Genomic DNA, 22,594 nt, shown 5'->3' on the forward strand with positions numbered 1-22,594 from the left:
ATAAAGTGAGGTATGCCTATACATCCTGCCTCAAAGCAGAAATCCTATTTAGATCACCTTTAATTTCTCTCTATGATATATCAATAGTTTTCTATTCTAATAGGGTTCTTACATTTTTTATTACACTTATTATTAGGTATATGATGTTTTGATGATAATGTAGATGGCATATTTTTTAGTTTTTAATTTTATAACTTTTCAGACACAGAAAAATGTTAGTGGAATTTTTTAATGTTTGGTCTCTTATCTGGCAACTCTTCTAAAAACTAACTGATATTCTAATAAGTTATCTGTAGATGGTTTTGGATTTTCTGTATCCTTAATTATATCAACTATGGAAAGTGACAGTATGATTTCTTCCTTTCTTAGCCTTATATTTCTGATTTCTTTTTCCTGCCTTACTGCTAATGCCATTTAATACTTTTACTAATAGGTTGAATAGAAAAGGTAAGAGTTGGCATTCTTATTTTGTTCCTAATCTTACAGTGGACGTTCTCCACATTTCACTATAAATAGGATGGTGGCTCTAAAGTTTTTTGTAGTTTCCCTTTGCTATGAGTTTTTAATCATACATAATTATTGAATTTTATCAAATGCTTTATCTGACTATACTGATATGATCATATACATTTTCTCCTTTATTTTATGGATGTGGTGCATGACATTTATTGATATTTGAATGTTAACTCACCTTGCATTTCTGGAGTAAAACAACTTGGTAGGAATTCACACACACACACACACACACACACACACACACACACACACATTCACTCACTCACACACTCTACATTTGATTGTCTAACATTTTGTGTATGATTTTTGCTTCTGTATACATAAGGGAGATGGGCCTATTTTCTTTTCTCATAATTGTCCTTTTAATTAGTGAATAGTATATAGAGGGTAGAGATTTAAAAGACCTTTTAAAAGGTCTTCTTCTTCTGTGATATAATACAATACAGTATTACTCCATTTTTTAAAAATGACCTTTTTCATTTTCAAATAATTTCAAATCTGCAGAAAAGATACAAACAGAGTTCCCTTTACCTCTCTCCCAGTTTTTCCTATTGCTAACATCTTATACTACCATAGTATATTTTTCAAAATTAAAAAGCCAACATTTATACATTACTATTAACTAAACTTAAGACTTTTTTTGGATTTCACCAGTTTTCCTGTTAATGACCTTTTTCTGTTCTAGGACCCAATCCAGTATATCACATTCCACTTAGTTAGTTGTCATGTCTCCTTAGTCTTCTCTGGTCTATGACAGTTCCTCATTCCTTCCTTGTTTTTCATGATTTTGACAGTCTTGAGGAATATTTGTCTGATATTTTGTAGAATTGTTCTCAGTCTGGGTTTGGCTGATGTTTTTCTCATGATTCGACTGGAGTTATAGGTTTTGACAAAGAATACCGCAGAAGCGAAGTAACCGTCTCATCACATCATAACAGAGAGTATGTAGTGTCTCCGTGACATCACTGGTGATGTGAAACATCATCACTTGCATAACATGGTGTTTGCTTGGTTTCTCCACTGTAAAGTTACTTTTTCTCCCATTTTATACTGTCTCTGGAATTCAATCATTAAGGCCAGCCCAGGACTGGACTTAAGGGGAAGATTAAGCTTCACCTCCACCTCCTTGGGGAGGAGATGGATGCCGGGGGGGGGCGGGGGGGAGGTTACCTACATATGGAATTCTTCTGTTGGCAAGATTTGTCTTCTCCCTCCCTCCTATTATTTATTTATTTATACACTCATTTATTTACTCCATTATGTTTTAATATGGATTCTTTATAATCTATATACATAATTACAACCTTAAAAACCTCTGGTTCCCCCACTGACATATAAACTTTTTGAGGAAAGGCTCTGTTTCTTTTTTATTTTTGTACACTCTATGCGTTTAGCATAGTCCCCTAATTTATAGTGGACTTCCAGTAATTATTTTTTAATGGATATCTTTCCACTTCAACTGAAAAGTACCCTTTCCTTATATAATAGCATTCTAAATCCAAAATAAAAGTAGATTTTAAAATAAGTAAAAGTAAACTCATGCATGATCACCCTGTAATAAGTATGTAAAAAAGCACAGGGTACTGCAGAAATAACTTAACCATTTGAGTTGGATGTGTCTCCAAAAAATATTGAAGCCACATTTGGAAAGAAATTACAGTATTTGATAAGCCAAGGATATGACCTGCTGTGTGCTTTCTCTTTTTTGTTCAGATCACCAAAGGAGATTAAGACCCCGTTTTCTCCCTTCTCTGGAAAATTATCATCTGATGCAGTCACTCAGATAACAACAGAGAGTCCAGGAAAAACCATGTTTTCATCTGAGATTTTTGTTAATGCTGAAGATCGTGGACATGATATTCCAGACCTCAGTACACAGAAGTTGGGCAAAGTTCCTGTCAAGTTTGCTTCATCATCTTCAGTCCAACAGATTACTGTTCTTCATGGCACAGATGGTAAGAGAATTTTAGGTCACATTACCAACTTTTGTGTGTCATTAACTAAGAAATTTCTTGATTGGGTCTTTCTAGTTAGAAAACCTAATTTTAATTTTAAGCATTAGGTTGTACATGATTAAAACATCTTTTATTTACATAGCTATGAAGAGAATATAATTTATTATGTTTTTACTTCAATTTCTAGTGAAGTTAACAACCTATGTGAAACTCATGCTACTTGTGGCTGACGTATTTTCAACTCATAATACTTGTCATAAGAATGCAAGTAGTTCATGAAAACATAAAAACTATAGAGGTTCAATTTTAGGGAGGTAGATAACTATTTGGCATTGTTTCTTTTACTATTGTTTTGCATGATACAGTGAACAGATAGCAAACACAATACCAGTCTATTTCTTGCTCAAGAAACGTTGAGCAGGGACCCAGGTTGACTGTGACTCTGCTTTCTTTAAAACATGGAACCTTGGATTCATCATCATAGTCAACTGGAAGGGACGAAAAGCATGGAGGAGCACATGTTGGGAGGCTTTTATGGGCTAGGCCTAGGTGTGGCCCACATCACTTTCCACTGACTAGGAATAGTTTAGCTGTGCTTTCCAGGATGAAGAAGAAATGAGTTTTGGTGAACAGCTAGCAATTTCTACCATAAGGTCTACATTTAGAGTGTTCCTATGCTATCATGACAGTGATATTTTTATAGTGCTTATACTATATAACATTCAAAATTATAGCAAGTTATTTTCTTTTTCAGACCAGTAACTGGAAAGTTAAGTTCCCATTCTACCTCCAAATGAGGGTGGGAACTTTCAATTACTAATTTTAAAGTATTCAACAGTTTGTACAAATCTATTCAAAATATATTTTAAGTTTTCCTACTTGTGCAAAAAGTTTACCTGTCTGTAGGTATAAATGGAATATGCCTAAATGTATAAAGAAAATTGCTTAGTTCCACATGTAAATTGCACTGAATTTAATTTGAATAAATACATTTATATGTTGAAATGGTTATATTTCTTTTCTTTTTTTTTTTTTTACTTTTATTTATTTTATTTTTGGCTGTGTTGGGTCTTCATCGCTGCGTGCAGCCTTTCTCTAGTTGCGGCGAGCGGGGGCTACTCTTCGTTGCGGTGCACGGGCTTCTCATTGCGGTGGCTTCTCTTGTGGTGGAGCACGGGCTCTAGGCGCGTGGGCTTCGGTGCATGGGCTCAGTAGTTGTGGCTCGCGGGCTCTAGAGCGCAGGCTCAGTAGTTGTGGCACATGGGCTTAGTTGCTCCGCGGCATGGGGGATCTTCCCGGACCAGGGCTGGCACCCGTGTCCCCTGCATTGGCAGGCGGATTCTTAACCACTGCGCTATCAGGGAAACCCGAGATGGTTATATATCTTATACATTTTTATTGTGATATAAAATTATGCCCCCCAAATGTATAGTCTAATCAATATCACACAGAACACCTTTAATGTGTCAGTTACCTATTGCCACCGTGATACTGTATAAGAACCTCGAAAATCTCAGTGCTTCGTAACAACAGACATTTGCTTTCCTCACTCATGGGCTTATGAGTCAGTTGGAGTTTGGCATCAGGATGCAAAAACGGTTTGGGTCTGTTCCACATGCCTTGTACTGAAACCCAGGCTACTCTGGGTATGCTGTTTTCATGTTGGTGGCAGAGCACAGGAGAGGAAATCCAACTGTGAAAGTGTATTTTATACCTCTTCTGACATCAAATGGATCGGTCTACATAGAGCCCACAGTTCACGGTCTTACCTTTACATACAGGTACTTGGTAGAAAAGACTCCTTTAAAAGAGAAATATTATTTGGTTTAATAATAAAAGATTTTTAACTCTGTGGATTCAGAAGTAAAATTTTAAAAATATTTTAAAAGTATACAGAATAGCATGTTGAATTTATGACTATGTGTCCACTGCTCTGAATTAACAAATTAAGAGTAATATGCTATATGTTTATATTTAGTTCCATTTGCAAGTTTTTTGAAGGAATAAAGTTTATGGTTGGACTTTCTTCTTTACCCTTCTGCAGTCCTTTCTTTCTCTCCCAGGAACAACCATTATTTGCTGAATAGTCGCTTCTTCCCCCAGAGATAGGCAGTCCAAAGTAACTTTAAGACTTCTGCATCCAAACAGAAAGTTGTTGAGAATTTCAAAAAGCCACTTATCTTGCCTCTGAATTCTCCATCTCCACATGGTAGCCATTCTTGCCCTGGGTCCATTGTAATTCTGCCCAATTGTTGTTGTCCATTTTCTGCAAACTTTGAACTAAATGGTAAATTTAACCATCACCACCAAGCTTTATATACACTGGTGGAGGAAGAAAACTACTAAGTCAATATTCTAACAATAATGACTACAGCAACGTCCAAAGAGAAGTAGAGGCTACAGCCTATTTTTCCTGTTATTTAAATTCTTCCAGCCTCTATACATTTCTTCATTCTCCTTGAATTCAGCCAGGTTCTCATTGGCTGGGGCTTTGCCTGATAGGTTGGTACAAGTATTCCTAAGTAGTCTAAGGCTTTGCTAGCCCTGCATAGGTTTAAGGTCATTTTTTGTTAATTTCTATGACCAGGCTTGGTAAAGTGGTCCCCTAGGTGTAAGCCATACTCCTACTGACTTTCTTCTTTTAAGGTAACCTTATTTCTCCCTGATAGTTAAGGTCAATTGTAGTTTTAGTCAACACTATGGCATCCTATTCCCTGTATTGTTTCAGTGACATAAAGAATGTAAAATGACTAGATGGCTCCTGTCTCCCGGTAGAAGTGCCCCTCCCTTATTTCTAAGATCTTCCATCAAACAAAGCAGAGTCACAGAGATAGAAAGCAAAAGATTTTAAAGGCTTCTGCCTTTGTTCCTAAATATATGCATTCTGTCTGTAGGATAGGCAAGTGCCATATGTGGTTCTGAGCACATGCCGTATTTGGCAAGCTAGCATTCCAGCCTCAGAAAGTGATGCCTCCCAGCTTGTGCCATGACAGTTATCAGTAAATTGTTCACTCGCTTTTTTGTTTTTGAGTTTACCATAGCTGTGGGTGATCAGGCTTGTGAGGAGAACAGTGACTCCCTTTAGGCATCAGCCTGTTGTCTCATTTCCTTCACTATGAAGTCAGTTCCTTGGTTGGAAGCAGGGTACTAGTAATATGGATTCCATGTCAAATCATCAGAATGATGGAGTGGTCAAGGATGGTAACACAATTCTAAGTAATATAAAAGTTGTTATTGCGTCCAGAATGAAGGAGATCTCATTCTACTCTGGGACTATCAGACTCTGTCTAGAGTATTTTGATTTTTATAAACTAGACATGGGCAACTAGGAGTCCATCTAGAGGTGATTACAGGATGCAAGAGAAGACCATGGTCCATAAGGATAAACTGAAGAAGCTGTTGTGTTTAATCAGGAGAAGTGGTAGCTATCTACAAAATTCTATTTGAATGAGCAGTACAACCCCATGAATACTGAGGAGTAACCTAAACAAGAATTTTATAGGACTCATGTGATGGCAATACTAATCCTTTGTGTAGGCATAGAAAAGGAGAGTAGACTAAAAGGAGGGATGGGATATTTCTGAATGGGAAAATTGAATATTTAAAGATGTCATTTATTCCCAAATGAATTTAAACTCTAATGTAATTCTACTCAAAATTCTAATGGAATTGTTCTTTTGAACTTGTTTAATTGATCTTAAGTTTTTTCCGGAAGACTAATAAAGAAAATACTGGAAAAGAAGAGTAATGGGGAGGATAAATTTTAGCAGCAGCCGGTGGAGTGTTTTAATGGGATGCCTGGAAGTTGCAGACATTATTCTCACCCTTGACCTATGGGCCCAGACTTAGTCATATGTCCATACATGTCTGCAAGGGAGATTGGGAAATACAGTGTACAGATGAGCAGTATGTACCCAGCTAAATATCAAAATGCTGTTACAGAGAGAGAGAGAGTTTCTACCACATCATGAAAGAAAAACAAGTGTATAGAAAAAGATTTCAGGGACTTCCCTGGTGGCGCAGTGGTTAAGAATCCACCTGCCAGTGCAGGGGACACGGGTTCGAGCCCTGGTCCGGGAAGATCCCACATGCCGCAGAGCAACTAAGCCCGTGTGCCACAACTACTGAGCCTGTGCTCTAGAGCCTGCGAGCCACAACTACTGAGCCCATGCTCCACAACTACTGAAGCCTGCGTGCCTAGAGCCTGTGCTCCACAACAAGAGAAGCCACTGCAGTGAGAAGAGTGAGAAGCTCGCGCACCACAACGAACAGTAGCCCCCCCACACCGCAACTAGAGAAAGCCCGCGTGCAGCAATGAAGACCCAATGAAGCAAAAAAATAAGAAGAAGAAGAAAAAGATTTCATCTTCTATAATAATCAAATTACTACCATGTCACAGACATTTTAGAAAGAATTTTAGCAGTTAGTATTTAAAAAAAAGAAACTTTATAAATGACATAATTTTTCACTCTGAAATCAGAAAACTTATGTGAAATGGGGCAGCAGGGGAGAATGGGTATGCTATAAACAGGAAGTCTTTATTACAGAATTCTTTATTATTGAAAATTTAATCCAGCCTAAATTTTTAACATTATGAGAAGGGTTAAATACACTTAATGTGTAGTAGAATGATAAAAAATGTGACGATAGGAAATAAAATGAATATTTTATTATCAATGTAAAGTAGAAAAACTGAATTCCACATTATACATACTATACACAACTATGTAAACAAATAAGAAATACAGAGGAAAGACCTGTAGAAATACATTAAAATATTAATAATAGTTATCTTTGAGTGGTAAGACTTTGTCTTTTTTATTTCTGTGTATTTTTTTAATATTGAGAAGTTATACTTTTTTAATGGGAAACTTATTTTGAAAATCTGCCACATAGAAGAGAATTAGATTTACTTTCTATGACTCTGGAGGGAGAACCTTCAAAGATCAGTAGTAGGGGTTAACAACGACCAGGTTTGGGTTCAATATAAGATAAAGTGTTTCTTAGTTAGAGCCATCTAAATATGGAATAGATTGCTAGGAAGTCGTCTTCTCAATGAATCCTACCCTTACCACTCTATTTAAACTGCATCCTGCTGCAATTTCCCAAATACTTCTAATCTTCCTCAGCATTTTCTAATTTTTGGGGGGGGAGTGGCTGTTTTGGGTCTTTGTTGCTGCACACGGGCTTTCCCTAGCTGTGGTGAGTAGGGGCTACTCTTCGTTGTGGTGCATGGGTTTCTTATTGTGGTGGCTTCTCCTGTTGCAGAGCGTGGGCTCTAGGCGCACAGGCTTCAGTAGTTGCAGCACGAGGGCTCAGTACTCGCAGCACAAGGGCCCTAGAGCACGTGGGCTTCAGTAGTTGCGGCACATGGGCTCAGTAGTTGTGGCGCTCGGGCTCTAGGGCGGGCGGGCTTTGGTAGTTGTGGCACGCAGGCTCAGTAGTTGTGGTGCACAGGCTTAGTTGCTCCACAGCATGTGAGATCTTCCCAGACCAGGTATCGAACCCCTGTCCCCTGCATTGGCAGGCAGATTCTTAACCCACTGCACCACCAGGGAAGTCCCAGTATTTTCTAATTTTTTATGTCACTAATAATTTATAAAAATACTAGATGATTTACTTATTTAGTATGCTAATTGTTTACTGTCTATCTCCCTCTTCTAGAATGCTAGTTTACTGATACATTCCAAGAATCTTGACCACTGCTTGGCACATTAAAGGTGCTTAATATTTGTTCAGTTAATTAATAAATGTTTTCTTATTAATTATTCTGATCTTTATGTCCTTAGGCCAGCCTTTACTGTTGCCATATAAGCCTTCTGGTAGTACAAAGATGTACTATGTTCCCCAATTAAGACAAATTCCTTCATCTCTGGATTCCAAGTCAGACACCACCATTGAGAGCTCACACTCAGGTATTATGCAGAAATTATTCAAAATTTTATTTTTTGAAATTTTATTTGTGGATTGGCTGTTTAATTCTGGATGACATATGAAAGCTCAGTGCTCTTTAATCTTTAAGTGAAACATGGAGATTTTCATGACACAGGCTCTGGTTCAGATAGGTGAGTTATTTGGTCAGATGTATTGTGTACACTCAAACATTTGATAAATATTTGAAGAAAATTGTATGAACAGTTACTTGTTTGGGTTAGTGGACTCCATCTAGGACAAAGGTTTCCAAGTTTTCTCTGTTCACAGTCACCTTAGTGTTTGGGTGATTTCTTTTCTCATCATCGTGGGGATATAAATCATCAGCAGCATATAAATACATGAAGTATTTTTTCAGACACTAAGCTATTATGTTATTAGGGTATAAAAATACTTAGCGTTTTGATCTTACAGCTTAATAAGCAAAAATATTTTTCGTTTTGTGTTTGAAAGAAAACATTTTACTTTGTTCAGAAATATGCATAATTACTTGCTAACGAGATATGTGTGGCTATTAGGGCACAGTTTCTCAAACCTTGAGATGAGATTGGACACAACCACCCTCATTTATTGCTTTTGTTACAGAAACCGTCAAAAATCCAACTCTGCAGAGATACAGACAGCAGCATTGAAAGGAATGTAGCAGTATCTAATGTTGAAACTTTAAACTATCTTTAGCGATTAGTTTTTGTCCTGTACACCAGATATTACATATCACTCTTTCTCTAGAATTTTAAAATATCCCACAACATCCCTGTGAGATCACCACAATAGAACTGCAGATTTAGAAAATGAATAGCATCCTGTGGAGGAACTGAATAAATATTTTCTGTGGAAAATTATAAGGATACAGAGTTGGTATGGTGCGGGGTTTTGATTGTTGGGATAACATATTGATTGGTCCACAGGAGTTGACTTGGTTCAGTTTAGATATAAATTGTTCATGATTTGTCAATAGACATCTTTATAGGTGTAGAAATTAAAAAGAAAGTAGTTGTCCCTGGTCTTACGCAGATTTTCTGTTAATTTTAAGAGGACCCAACTAGTATCTAATGGTAACTGAGTTAAAGCCCCGATATAATTGCTCCTGATTTCCCACTGTGATGCCACTGAAAAAAAGAACCACAAAATGCTCATATGTTAGGATTGATTATGAAGCCTATAACCAGGAACTGGAAGAAATTTTCACTACCTGCATGGCTATGATTTTAAAAACTCACTTAGTGGCTACGAGACATAAAACAAGCTTACTTAATTGATTGTAGGTAGGAAAATCTTTTATCTCAGTCTCACTTTCAGCCCCCTAGTTCAGAAGACAGAATGTACCAATAGAAGTCTAATCAGGTGTTCCAGTATTTTTTGAGGCCTCCTGTGTACTTCTATTCATTTACATCCTAACTCTTCCCTTTGGAGACATTAACTTTGAGAAAAATTGGACAGTAGTGGGAAGAGGAAATGACTCAGGGATGGTACACTGTATCCTGAGAAATACTGTCCGTATAAATAAAGTACTGAATGCATCAGTTAGACAAGAAGAGATCTGTTGGCTATATATACTTGAGGTTGTCATTTATCATGTTCTGCATCTATTCTGAGAGTGAGGGAGTTGACAGTAGAAAATAATAGTTTCTTAGACCAGTAGAGCTGATCTAGATGAAAGCCTAGGAATTGTTCTGATAGATAGTGTCTATTAGTATGTTGTGATTCTATAGATACTAGAAAGATCCAACTAGAGTTTGGGGCCAAGGGCAAGTCATAAACCATTGCAGATATTTGGACCAAATAATTTCTCCTCAGTTGAGAATGAGTAAACAATTGAACTCATAAAATTCTTTTAGAGACAAAAACAAAGGGACTTCCCTGGTGGCGCAGTGGTTAAGAATCCGCCTGCCAATACAGAGGACACGGGTTCCAGCCCTGGTCCGGGAAGATCCCACATGCCACAGAGCAACTAAGCCTGTGCGCCACAACTACTGAGCCTGCGCTTTAGAGCCTGCGAGCCACGACTACTGAAGCCCGCATGCCTAGAGCCCGTGCTCCACAACAAGAGAAGCCACTGCAATGAGAAGCCCGCGCACTGCAACGAAATGTAGCCCCCGCTCGCCGCAACTAGAGGAAGCCCGTGCACAGCACCGAAGACCCTACACAGGCAAAAATAAAAATAAATAAATTAAAAACAAAACAAAAACAAAAAAACAAGGCAAAGGTAACCTCGCAAAGAAAGAGATAGATGTTAGAGATTTACTCATTAGGTCAAGTAACACTCTGAAGTAGTAACAGGATTTCATTTATATCTGACAGTAAGTTCTGTGAAGATAGGTACTATGTCTTTTTTTTTGTAAGCCATTTTATACCTCATACCAATATATAATATAGATGTTATTTTTATATTCATTTAAAGACATTTAAATATTTTGTGTACTAGTACTGTCAATAGGAGCAAAAAGCCATGGGGAGAGAACTGGTTGGGATTTTTAAAACAAAGTGAGGAGTTAATAGCAGAAAAAAATGGTGGAGTAAAGACCTCCAACATTTTGCCCTGTGATAAAAGCAACAGAATTTTGGCAAAACTTTATGGAAAACTTTTCCAAAACTCGAAATTAACCAAAGGCTTGTAGCTTTTGTAGTAAGCATTTATTCAAGAAAAATGGCTGAACCTTGATAAGAATAGTAAGCTTGTGGCATTTTACCTTGCCCTATTCTCATTGCCACACTCAGCTCAGTGATAACCTTGAAAAATATCAGCCTGCATTCCCAGGACTGGAGGGAGCAGAACAGAGCTGGACCTCTTTCACAATTTCATTCCCAAAGAATTGTCAGTATTTGATCTGTCTGATGGCTCTCTGGAAGACTCCACTCAAAAGGCTTATCTTTATTTGACCTTACCCAGAGCTATCCAGTGCGTATGAGCCTCTGTGTCTATGTGTGAGGTGTTTGTCAAAAAACACTTACAGGCAAGTGTTTTATTTTAGTTTCTTAAATATTTATTTATTTTATTTATTTATTTTGGCTGCGCCGGGTCTTAGTTGCACCACTCAGGATCTTCGTTGCGGCATGCGGACTCCTTAGTTGCAGGACCTAGTTCCCTGACCAGGGATCGATCCCGGGGCCCCTGCATTGGGAGCCCGGAGTCTTACCCCCTAGACCACCAGGGAAGTCCCCAGGCAACTGTTTTAATGTCACAATGCAGGAGGCAGTGGATAACACTTTAGACAAACAATAGACTAACCAAAAGCTTTAACGGAAAAACTGAGGATGAGATGTCCATAGATATTTTGAAAAGCATTGATATATTCCTAGGACTCTAGAAGACCACAAGTGTGCACAGGCCTGAGTGCATGCTCAGGAAAGATCTGAGAGGGGCCTACCCTTTACCTTTGGCTGCCCTTGAGGCTCTGGGCAAGAAGAAAGGGAAGGCTAAGGCAGAATTGATAACTCCCTGCCCTCAGCATTGATGGCTATGTGCACGTAGTCCCTCGGCAAAGACTGGGAGATTTATTGTTTCTAGATGTTTAAGGATACCTCCATCTAGGCATTAGCTGACCACTAAGCTAGTTGAGTGGCAGCTTCAGTAGACTTCATAGAATTTGTTCAGAAAAGTTACTTAAAAAAAAAACAGCGTAAAGCAACAGCAGGAAACTGTAGGGAGGTAGTAGACTCTGATTTCCAGGGTTGTCACATTATATTTTTTAAGATGTCGAGTTTTCAACAAAAAGTTACAAGATATGGAAATTCAAAGTAAAAACAAAATATATGGACCATACAAAAGTTTAGAAACTGTCTGTGAGGAATCTCAGACATTGGACTTACTAAATGAAGATGTTAAAATAGCTATTTAAAATATGTTCAAAGAACTAAATGAAACCATGTCTAAAGAAGTATAGGGAGAGGGGCAAGATGGCGGAAGAGTAAGACGAGGAGATCACCTTCCTTCCCACAGATACAGTAGAAATACATCTACACGTGGAACTGCTCCTACAGAACACCCACTGAACGCTGGCAGAAGACGTCAGAACTCCCAAAAGGCAAGAGACTCCCCACGTACTTGGGTAGGGCAAAAGAAAAAAGAAAAAACAGAGACAAAAGAATAGGGACAGGACCTGCACCAGTGGGAGGGAGCTGTGAAGGAGGAAAGGTTTCCACACACTAGGAAGCCCCTTCACGGGCAGAGACTGTGGGTGGCAGAGGGGGGAAGCTTCGGAGCCACGGAGGAGAGCGCAGCCACAGGGGTGCGGAGGGCAAAGCGGAGAGATTCCCGCACGGAGGAGCGGTGCTGAGTGGCACTCACCAGCCCGAGAGGCTTGTCTGCTCAGCCGCTGGGGCGGGTGGGGGCTGGGAGCTGAGGCTCGGGCTTCGGTGCTAGCCGAGAGGGAGTCCGGGAAAAAGTCTGCAGCTGCCAAAGAGGCAAGAGACTTTTTCTTGCCTCTTTGTTTCGTGGCGCGCAAGGAGAGGGGATTCAGAGCGCCGCCTAAACGAGCTCCAGAGACGGGCGCGAGCCGCGGCTATAAGCGCGGACCCCAGAGGCGGGCGCGAGCCGTGGCTAACAGCGCGGACCCCAGAGACGGGCGTGAGCCGCGGTTATCAGCGTGGACCCCAGAGACGGGCGGGAGACGCTAAGGCTGCTGCTGCCGCCACCAAGAAGCCTGTGTGCGAGCACAGGTCACTCTACACACCGCCCCTCCCGGGAGCCTGTGCAGCTCGCCACTGCCAGGGTCCCGTGATCCAGGGACAACTTCGCCGGGAGAACGCACGGCGCGCCTCAGGCTGCTGCAACGTCACGCCGGCCTCTGCTGCCGCAGGCTTGCCCCGCCTCCTCCATACCGCTCCCTCCCCCCGGCCTGAGTGAGCCAGAGCTCCCGAAGCAGCTGCTTCTTTAACCCCGTCCTGTCTGGGCGGGGAACAGACGCCCTCAGGCGACCTACACGCAGAGGCGGGTCCAAATCCAAAGCTGAACTCCGGGAGCTGTACGAACAAAGAAGAGAAAGGGAAGTCTCTCCCAGCAGCCTCAGAAGCAGTGGGTTAAAGCTCCACAAACAACTTGATGTGCCTGCATCTGTTGAATACCTGAATAGACAACGAATCATCCCAAATTCAAGAGGTGGACTTTGGGAGCAGAATATATTAATTTTTCCCCTTTTCCTTTTTTTGTGAGTGTATATGTGTATGCTTCTGGGTGAGATTTTGTCTGTATAGCTTTGCTTTCACCATTAGTCCTAGGGTTAGGTCCGTCCATGTTTTTTTTCTTTGTTTTTTTGTTCACTCAAAAAAATTTTTTTTCCTAATAAATGTTTTCTTAATATTTTTTCCCTTATTTTCTATTTTTAGAAATTAAAAAAAAATTTTAATAAGTTTTTTCATATTTTTTATTTTAAAAAATTAAACATTTTTTCTTAATAAATTTTTTTCTTAATAATTTTTTTCTTATTTTTTACTACAAAAAATTAATAAATCTATTTTTAAAAATTAAAAAAAATTTTTTTTCTGAATACATTTATTCTTAATTTTTTTTCTTATTTTTTATTATAATAGCTTTATTTTATTTTATTTTATCCTCTTTCTTTCTTTCTTTCTATTTTTTTCTCCTTTTTATTCTGAGCCATGTGGACGAAAGGCTCTTGGTGCTCCAGCCAGGCATCAGGGCTGTGCCTCTGAGGTGGGAGAGCCAACTTCAGGACACTGGTCCACAAGAGACCTCCCTTCTCCACGTAACATCAAACGGTGAAAATCTCTCAGAGACCTCCATCTCAACATCAAGACCCAGCTTAACTCAACGACCAGCAAGCTACAGTGCTGGACACCCTATGCCAAACAACTAGCAAGACAGGAATACAGCCCCATCCATTAGCAGAGAGGCTGCCTAAAATCATAATAAGGCCACAGACACCCCAAAACACACCACCAGACGTGGACGTGCCCACCAGAAAGACAAAATCCAACCTCATCCACCAGAACACAGGCACTAGTCCCCTCCACCAGGAAGCCTACACAACCCACTGAACCAACCTTAGCCACTGGGGACAGATACCAAAAGCAACGGGAACTACGAACCTGCAGCCTGTGAAAAGGAGACCCCAAACACAGTAAGATAAGCAAAATGAGAAGACAAAAAACCACACAGCAGGTGAAGGAGCAGGGTCAAAACACACCAGACCTAACAGATGAAGAGGAAATAGGCAGTCTACCTGAAAAAGAATTCAGAATAATGATAGTAAAGATGATCCAAAATCTTGGAAATAGAATAGACAAAATGCAAGAAACATTTAACAAGGACGTAGAAGAACTAGAGAGGAACCAAGCAACGATGAAAAACACAATAAATGAAATTAAAAATACTCTAGACGGGATCAATAGCAGAATAACTGAGGCAGAAGAACGGATAAGTGACCTGGAAGATAAAATAGTGGAAATAACTACTGCAGAGCAGAATAAAGAAAAAAGAATGAAAAGAACTGAGGACAGTCTCAGAGACCTCTGGGACAACATTAAACGCACCAACATTCGAATTATAGGGGTCCCAGAAGAAGAAGAGAAAAAGAAAGGGACTGAGAAAATATTTGAAGAGATTATAGTTGAAAACTTCCCTAATATGGGAAAGGAAATAGTTAATCAAGTCCTGGAAGCACAGAGAGTCCCATACAGGATAAATCCAAGGAGAAACATGCCAAGACACATATTAATCAAACTATCAAAAATTAAATATAAAGAAAGCATATTAAGAGCAGCAAGGGAAAAACAACAAATAACACACAAGGGAATCCCCATAAGGTTAACATCTGATCTTTCAGCAGAAACTCTGCAAGCCAGAAGGGAGTGGCAGGATATACTTAAAGTCATGAAGGAGAAAAACCTACAACCAAGGTTACTCTACCCAGCAAGGATCTCATTCAGATTCGATGGAGAAATGAAAACCTTTACAGACAAGCAAAAGCTGAGAGAGTTCAGCACCACCAAACCAGCTTTACAACAAATGCTAAAGGAACTTCTCTAGGCAAGAAACACAAGAGAAGGAAAACACCTACAATAACAAACATAAACTATTTAAGAAAATGGGAATAGGAACATACATATCAATAATTACCTTAAATATAAATGGATTAAATGCTCCCACCAAAAGACACAGACTGGCTGAATGGATACAAAAGCAAGACCCATATATATGCTGTCTACAAGAGACCCACTTCAGACCTAGAGACACATACAGACTGAAAGTGAGGGGATGGAAAAAGATATTCCATGCAAATGGAAATCAAAAGAAAGCTGGAGTAGCAATTCTCATATCAGACAAAATAGACTTTAAAATAAAGACTATTACAAGAGACAAAGAAGGACACTATATAATGATCAAGGGATCGATCCAAGAAGAAGATATAACAATTGTAAACATTTATGCACCCAACATAGGAGCACCTCAGTACATAAGGCAAATACTAACAGCCATAAAAGGGGAAATCGACAGCAACACAATCATAGTAGGGGACTTTAACACCCCACTTTCACCAATGGACAGATCATCCAAAATGAAAATAAATAAGGAAACACGAGCTTTAAATGATACATTAAACAAGATGGACTTAATTGATATTTATAGGACATTCCACCCAAAAACAACAGAATACACATTTTTCTCAAGTGCTCATGGAACATTCTCCAGGATAGATCATATCTTGGGTCACAAAACAAGCCTTGGTAAATTTAAGAAAATTGAAATCGTATCAAGTATCTTTTCTGACCACAACGCTATGAGACTAGATATCAATTACAGGAAAAGGTCTGTAAAAAATACAAACACATGGAGGCTACACAATACACTACTTATTAACGAAGTGATCACTGAAGAAATCAAAGGGGAAATCAAAAAATACCTAGAAACAAATGACAATGGAGACACGACGACCCAAAACCTATGGGACGCAGCAAAAGCAGTGCTAAGAGGGAAGTTTATAGCAATAGAAGCCTACATCAAGAAACAGGAAACATCTCGAATAAACAACCTAACCTTGCACCTAAAGCAATTAGAGAAAGAAGAACAAAAAAACCCCAAAGCTAGCAGAAGGAAAGAAATCATAAAGATCAGATCAGAAATAAATGAAAAAGAAATGAAGGAAACAATAGCAAAAATCAATGAAACTAAAAGCTGGTTCTTCAAGAAGATAAACAAAATTGATAAACCATTAGCCAGACTCATCAAGAGAAAAAGGGAGAAGACTCAAATCAATAGAATTAGAAATGAAAAAGGAGAAGTAACCACTGACACTGCAGAAATACAAACGATCATGAGAGATTACTACAAGCAACTCTATGCCAATAAAATGGACAACCTGGAAGAAATGGACAGATGCTTAGAAATGCACAACCCACCGAGACTGAACCAGGAAGAAATAGAAAATATGAACAGACCGATCACAAGCACTGAAATTGAAACTGTGATTAAAAATCTTCCAACAAACAAAAGCCCAGGACCAGATGGCTTCACAGGCGAATTCTATCAAACATTTAGAGAAGAGCTAACACCTATCCTTCTCAAACTCTTCCAAAATATTGCAGAGGGAGGAACACTCCCCAACTCATTCTACGAGGCCACCATCACCCTGATACCAAAACCAGACAAAGATGTCACAAAGAAAGAAAACTACAGGCCAATATCACTGATGAACACAGATGCAAAAATCCTCAACAAAATACTAGCAAACAGAATCCAACAGCACATTAAAAGGATCATACACCATGATCAAGTGGGGTTTATTCCAGGAATGCAAGGATTCTTCAATATACGCAAATCAATCAACGTGAATACATCATATTAACAAATTGAAGGAGAAAAACCATATGATCATCTCAATAGATGCAGAGAAAGCTTTCGACAAAATTCAACACCCATTTATGATAAAAGCCCTGCAGAAAGTAGGCATAGAGGGAACTTTCCTCAACATAATAAAGGCCATATATGACAAACCCACAGCCAACATTGTCCTCAATGGTGAGAAACTGAAACCATTTCCACTAAGATCAGGAACAAGACAAGGTTGCCCACTCTCACCACTATTATTCAACATAGTTTTGGAAGTTTTAGCCACAGCAATCAGAGAAGAAAAAGAAATAAAAGGAATCCAAATCGGAAAAGAAGAAGTAAAGCTGTCACTGTTTGCAGATGACATGATACTATACATAGAGAATCCTAAAACTGGCACCAGAAAACTACTAGAGCTAATCAATGAATTTGGTAAAGTAGCAGGATACAAAATTAATGCACAGAAATCTCTTGCCTTCCTATATACTAATGATGAAAAATCTGAAAGTGAAATTAAGAGAACACTCCCGTTTACCATTGCAACAAAAAGAATAAAATATCTAGGAATAAACCTACCTAAGGAGACAAAAGACCTGTATGCCGAAAATTATAGGACACTGATGAAAGAAATTAAAGATGATACAAATAGATGGAGAGATATACCATGTTCTTGGATTGGAAGAATCAACATTGTGAAAATGACTCTACTACCCAAAGAAATCTACAGATTCAATGCAATCCCTATCAAACTACCACTGGCATTTTTCACAGAACTAGAACCAAAAATTTCACAATTTCTATGGAGAACAAAAGACCCCGAATAGCCAAAGCAATCTTGAGAACGAAAAATGGAGCTGGAGGAATCAGGCTCCCTGACTTCAGACTATATTACAAAGCTACAGGAATCAAGACAGTTTGGTACTGGCACAAAAACAGAAATATAGATCAATGGAACAGGATAGAAAGCCCAGAGATAAACCCACGCACATATGGTCACCTTATCTTTGATAAAGGAGGCAAGCATATACAGTGGAGAAAAGACAGCCTCTTTAATAAGTGGTGCTGGGAAAATTGGACAGGTACATGTAAAAGTATGAAATTAGAACACTCCCTGACACCATACACAAAAATAAACTCAAAATGGATTAAAGACCTAAGTGTAAGGCCAGACACTATCAAACTCTTAGAGGAAAACATAGGCAGAACACTCTATGACATAAATCACAGCAAGATCCTTTTTGACCCAGATCCTAGAGAAATGGAAATAAGAACACAAATAAACAAATGGGACCTAATGAAACTTAAAAGCTTTTGCACAGCAAAGGAAACCATAAACAAGACCAAAAGACAACCCTCAGAATGGGAGAAAATATTTGCAAATGAAGCAACTGACAAAGGATTAATCTCCGAGATTTACAAGCAGCTCATGCAGCTCAATAACAAAAAAACAAACAACCCAATCCAAAAATGGGCAGAAGACCTAAATAGACATTTCTCCAAAGAAGATATACAGATGGCCAACAGACACATGAAAGCATGCTCAACATCATTAATCATTAGAGAAATGCAAATCAAAACTACAATGAGGTATCATCTCACACCGGTCAGAATGGCCATCATCAAAAAATCTAGAAACAATAAATGCTGGAGAGGGTGTGGAGAAAAGGGAGCACTCTTGCACTGTTGGTGGGAATGTAAATTGATACAGCCACTATGGAGGACAGTATGGAGGTTCCTTAAAAAACTACAAATAGAACTACCATACGACCCAGCAATCCCACTTCTGGGCATATACCCTGAGAAAACCATAATTCAAAAAGAGTCATGTACCAAAATGTTCATTGCAGCTCTATTTACAATAGCCAGGACATGGAAGCAACCTAAGTGTCCATCATCGGATGAATGGATAAAGAAGATGTGGCACATATATACAGTGGAATATTACTCAGCCATAAAAAGAAATGAAATGGAGGTATTTGTAATGAGGTGGATGGAGTTAGAGTCTGTCATACAGAGTGAAGTAAGTCAGAAAGAGAAAAAAAAATACAGTATGCTAACACATATATATGGAATCTAAGGGAAAAAAAAAGGGCCATGAAGAACCTAGTGGCAAGATGGGAATAAAGACACAGACCTACTAAAGAATGGACTTGAGGATATGGGGAGGGGGAGGGGTGAGATGCGACAGGATGAGAGAGTGTCATGGACATATATACACTACCAAATGTAAAATAGATAGCTAGTGGGAAGCAGCCGCATAGCACAGGGAGATCAGCACGGTGCTTTGTGACCACCTTGGGGGGGGGTGGGATGGGGAGGGTGGGAGGGAGGGAGATGCGGAAGGGAGGAGATATGGAAACGTGTGTATATCTGTAGCTGATTCACTTTGTTATAAAGCAGAAACTAACACACAATTGTGAAGCAATTATACTTCAATAAAGATGTTTAAAAAAAAAAAAAAGAAGTATAAGAACAGTGTCTTACCAAATAGAGAATATCAATAAAGAGAAATTACAAAAAAGAACCAAATAGAAGATCTGTAGTTGAAAAGTACAATAACTAAAATAAAAAATTGACTGGAGAAAGCTCAGTATCAGATTTGAACAGGCAGAAGTATGAGTCAGTGAACTTGAAGATAGGCCAATTGAGATTATCCAGTGTGAGAAACAGAAAGAAAAAAGAATGAAGAGAAATTAACAGAATCTCAGAGTCCTATGGGACACCTTCAAGCATCCTATTATACACATAATGGGAGTTCCAGATGAAGAGACAGAAAAAGAGACTGAAGGAGTATTTGGAGAAATAATGGCCTAAAATTTCACAAATTTGATGACTGCTGTTAATCTGCACATCCCAAAAGCTCAAGGAAGTCCAAGCATGATACAGTCAAAGAGAGCCACATCTACATACATCATAAACCATCAAATGACAAAGACAGTGTTAAAGCAGCAAGAGCGGAGTTATCATGTACAAAGAATCTTCAATAAAACTAATTGCTGATTTTTCATCAGAAACCATAGAGGCCAGAAGGCATTGCAATGACATATGCAAAGAGCTGAGGAAAAGAACCTGCCTACCAAGTATTCTGTACCTAGCAAAACTACCCTTCAGAAATGAAGGAGAGATGAAGACATTCTCAGATAAACAACAGTTGAAAGACTCCACTGCTAGCAAACTGACCCACAGAAAATACTAAAGAGATTTTTTTCAAGATGGAATGGTGAACACCAGACAGTAACTTAAATCCACATGAAAAAAGTACTAAAGGTAACTACATAAGTAAATACAAAAGACAGTATAAATGTATTTTTGTTTGTAAGTCAGTTTTTCTCCTATATGACTTAAAAGACAAATGCAGTATAAGCAAGTCCCAAATACATAAAGAAAAACTAACAGAATTAAAATGAAAAAACCTGACACTATTTTTTTAAATAAATAAATAAATTTATTTATTTATTTATTTGTATTTTTATTTTTGGCTGCGCTGGGTCTTCGTTGCCGCGCGCGAGTTTTCTCTAGCTGTGGCGAGCAGGGGCTACTCTTTGTTGTGGTGCGCGGGCTTCTCATTGTGCTGGCTTCTCTTGTTGAGGAGCACGGGCTCTAAGTGCATGGGCTTCAGTAGTTGTGGCTCTTGGGCTCTAGAGCGCAGGCTCAGTAGTTTTGGCGCGCAGGCTTAGTTGCTCCGCGGCATGTGAGATCTTCCCAGACCAGGGCTCGAGCCCGTGTCCCCTGCATTGGCAGGCGGATTCTTAACCACTGTACCACCAGGGAAGTCCGAAAAACTGACACTATTAAACGGAGAAATATTTCAAGCCAATAGCAAACGGTCATATATTGTATAATTCCATGTATATGAAATGTCCAGAATGAGCAAATCCATATAGACAGAAAGTAGATTAGTGGATGCCAGGGGATGTTGGGGAGGGGAAAATAGGGAGTAACAGCTAACATATACAAGATTTCTTTGTGGGGGCGTGACAAAAATGTTCTGGAATTAGATAGCAATATTGGTTGTGAAAATACTAAGAACTAGTGAATTGTACACTTACTTTAATCGGTGAATTTTTTTTTTTGAATCTTGTAGAAGTTTTTATTTCAGTGATGAAAAGAACGCAGTAAATGGAAACTATGCTGGTTTACGTTAGGCATGCACCTCTACCTGAAACTGCTGTTAGTTTTTGACTGGCCTAAATCTTTATAACTTATTTTTTCATTTAGGCACATCTTTAAATTTTTTTGGACCCTGACATACAGGGTAAGTTAACGTCTTCCTTGTGGCAGTTTAGTATGAGAATTATGTTCGCTGGCTAGATTCCTTTAACTAAAGTCCTCTAGACTCTCAGGCTACCTGTACTAGCTCAAGACTGTACTTTATATATAGAAATTTAAGTGAATCACAGTATAAGGGAGGGAGATAATCTAGAAAAGTGAAATGTACTGTATGAATACTCCATACATTTTTTTTCCAGCACTGATAATCAAACACTAGATAAGGAGGCCTACAGTCAAGTACCAAATTACTCTTTCCCCCACTGCTGCCCTTTCTGAGAGACACAAAGATGTATATCGATCTCTCCAGAAATCTGAAAGGAATCCACACAAATAACAGATTATTACCTATGTGGTCCCACATATCAAATTATAGAGCAGTTCCACTATTAAAATTATAGGAAGCAGTTAATGGGACTATGAGGAAAGCATCGTCCCACATACAGTAACATACACCTAGTAGAGTTTTCCATTCATCTGTCAATTGTTTTCCCAAGATTAGCATTAAAAAACACAACCCCAAACACATTTGACCCTCAAACCACCCCCACACACAAAAATCGGTCTTTATTCATTCTCAGATGACAGGATGTCCCAAGAGTGACAAAGGTGGGAGCCGATCCCCCCACAGCCTTTTCTTCAACCATCCCATCAACTGCTCTTCATTTCTTGAACTACCTTCCTTTTCCAGAGAGGTAATACTCAGGTCAGTCAGAAAGGCTTTCTGAGAAGACTGGCTTGGATTTCTGGGTCTGTTCCAGTCGATTCTAGATGAATTGGCTTGTATCAATGAAGCGCTCAACGCAGTTCACAAAACAAGCCTCAGCCCGACTGTCCAACTTTGGCCCAGGCTTGTCCATGCACATTTCCCAACAAAGTTCCGTCATCTGGTGCACCAGCTGCTGGAAGCGCTGCTTCTGAGTCTCTACCTCCGTGCAATGCTGCAGCTGCGGGTCGACCGAGCCCAAACCCGCTGCGGAGGAAGACGAGGAGGACGCCATCCCAGCGCGGCCACGCGTGCCGAGACAAACTCCGCACCAAGTCACCGACCTTCACGTGTCTCCGCGGCAGAACCCTTAAATGGTGAATTTCATGTTTTGTCTCAATTTAGAAAAAAAGTGTGTGTGTGTGGGGG

General features: G+C 39.2%; 1 long non-coding RNA gene and 1 pseudogene across 2 annotated transcripts; one reads left to right on the forward strand and one right to left on the reverse strand.

Moving 5' to 3' along the window:
- Positions 1–2,334: 2,334 nt before the first annotated feature.
- On the forward strand, positions 2,335–9,937 carry LOC309621978. The gene is made up of 2 exons (XR_014240392.1): positions 2,335–2,471; positions 8,261–9,937. It is a non-coding gene; the product is annotated as an uncharacterized lncRNA (long non-coding RNA).
- A 10,685-nt stretch (positions 9,938–20,622) lies between these two features.
- LOC309621977 (mitochondrial import inner membrane translocase subunit Tim8 A pseudogene) lies at positions 20,623–22,582 on the reverse strand (annotated as a pseudogene). The gene has a single exon. The product of its transcript is annotated as a mitochondrial import inner membrane translocase subunit Tim8 A pseudogene (transcript).
- Between the last annotated feature and the right edge of the window lie 12 nt (positions 22,583–22,594).

The sequence above is a fragment of the Balaenoptera borealis genome, assembly GCF_965194805.1.
Source record: "Balaenoptera borealis genome assembly, contig: HAP1_SCAFFOLD_2746, whole genome shotgun sequence".
Classification (NCBI taxonomy): Eukaryota; Metazoa; Chordata; class Mammalia; order Artiodactyla; family Balaenopteridae; genus Balaenoptera; species Balaenoptera borealis.